The sequence below is a fragment of the Citrus sinensis genome, chromosome 6, assembly GCF_022201045.2.
Source record: "Citrus sinensis cultivar Valencia sweet orange chromosome 6, DVS_A1.0, whole genome shotgun sequence".
Taxonomy (NCBI): domain Eukaryota; kingdom Viridiplantae; phylum Streptophyta; class Magnoliopsida; order Sapindales; family Rutaceae; genus Citrus; species Citrus sinensis.
In genome coordinates this window covers 11,657,150-11,659,229 of record NC_068561.1, presented here as the reverse complement: position 1 = coordinate 11,659,229, position 2,080 = coordinate 11,657,150, and the positions used below count along the sequence as shown (strand labels likewise).

Sequence of the window (2,080 nt, the reverse complement as noted above, 5' to 3'; positions counted from 1 at the left end):
TCGCACACACAAACAAATTAAAAATAAAATGGATTTGCAACCACAGGAGAGGCCATTTAAGGACTACTTCAGTCCTTTAGCTAATTTGAGCACATCATGCATAAGATACCCAAATGTAGCTGCTAGGAGCTTTGAACTAAAACCCAGTGTGCTAAATTGTCTCCCCACATTTTATGGCCTAGAAAATGAGGACCCATATAATCATCTGAATGATTTTCATGCTATTTGTCAAACGTTTAAATACGAGAATTTTTCAGACGATGATGTTAAACTTAGATTATTCCCATTTTCTTTAAAGGATAGAGCTCGTTCATGGCTTAATACATTGCCTGCCAATAACATTTCATCATGGGAACAAATGGTAACTAAATTTTTGAATAAATATTTCCCAGTGCATAAAACCAATGCTATTCGCAGGGAAATTTCAGAGTTTACACAGAGAGAGGACGAGCAATTTTTCGAGACATGGGAGCGATTCAATGGGCTACTCTTGAAGTGTCCACATCATGGGTACGAGAAATGGCATCAATGCCAATACTTTTTGGAGGGATTATTACCAAATGTGCAAGAATGGCTAATGGCAACACGTGGAGGAGAGCTAATGTCAAAAAGTGCATCAGAGATTTGGGAATTTTTCCAGCGACAAGCAGATAATTCCCAACAACGGAGTCGATCACTCAGGACTACTAGAAGAATTAAAGGAGTGAATGAGGTTCAAATTGGCGAATCAAGTTCAGAAATTAAAGAAGTCAAAGCGATAATTGAAGGTCTCTCTCGACAAATAGCATCATTATCGACTGCTAAATCAACAGAGCCACATGACCATGACTCATACTCAGATCAAGCCAATGCCATAGGTGTAATGAGAAAACCATCAAATTACAACCCATACTCCAAAACATATAACCCTGGATGGAGAGACCACCCCAATTTTTCATGGTCTCAAGGATTCCAACAGAACGGACCAGCAGCTCCAGCTCCACCAATTCCACAAAATCCTCAAGCCTCTCAGCCACCATTTAGACCATACAATCAGAACCAGAACCACTCTCAACCTAGACCATGGGAGGATGCATTCCAGAATTTCAGGAATGTTACTCACTCCACGATTGAGCAACAAAACCGCACCATTGATGGACTACGAAATGAGTTGAGAGCAGGCTTCAACTCACAAGCTCAATCTGTTTCAAGTCTCGAGAAGATGGTGGGACAACTTGCTTCTTCAGTTCAGACCTTGGCAATGACCGTTGAGAAAGGCAAATTTCCAAGTCAACCAGTGCCTAATCCTAAAAGAGTACATGAAGCAAGTACCAGTTCACCACAGCAGCATGGAGAGATCAAAGCAGTAATGACCTTGCGAAAAGGAAAGGAAGTCGACAACAAAGTGGAGATGCCGGTGACAAAAGAAAATCAAATCGTACCTGTGAATGTTGAGGACTCACCACCGGAGGAAAAAGAAGAAACCAACCCACGAGAATATGTTCCTAAAGCTCCATTTCCTCAGAGGTTAGTGAAAGGAAAGAAGGGAAAATCCACAGGTGAGATTCTTGAGATCTTCAAACAGGTAAGTGTTAACATCCCTTTGCTTGATGCTATTAAACAAGTTCCATCTTATGCCAAGTTTCTTAAAGACCTTTGTACTAAAAAGAAAAATATGCATGTTCAAAAGAAGGCATTTTTAACAAAAAACGTTAGTTCTATACTCCAACATAAAATTCCTTTAAAATGCAAAGACCTGGGCTCCCCCACTATCTCATGTAGTATAGGGAACCACACAATTGAGAATGCTTTGTTGGATTTAGGAGCTAGTGTAAATCTGTTGCCTTATTCAGTATTTGTGAAACTTGGATTGGGAGAATTACACCCAACTCCAGTGGTGTTACAGCTTGCAGATCGGTCCACAAAAATACCTCGTGGTATTGTGGAGGACGTGCTTATTCAGGTAGACAAGTTTTATTTTCCTGTTGATTTCATTGTAATTGACACTCAACCAATACAAGATTCAAGGAAGCACATCCCCATTATCCTAGGCCGACCTTTCTTGGCAACTGCGGATGCTCACATTCAATGTAGGACTGGA

At 40.5% G+C, this 2,080-nt stretch overlaps 1 non-coding gene across 1 annotated transcript; it reads right to left on the bottom strand.

Annotated features, from left to right (window-relative positions):
• Positions 1 to 409: 409 nt before the first annotated feature.
• Positions 410 to 513, bottom strand: LOC127903620 (small nucleolar RNA R71). Its single transcript, XR_008056329.1, has one exon. It is a non-coding gene; the product is annotated as a small nucleolar RNA R71 (small nucleolar RNA).
• Positions 514 to 2,080: the final 1,567 nt, after the last annotated feature.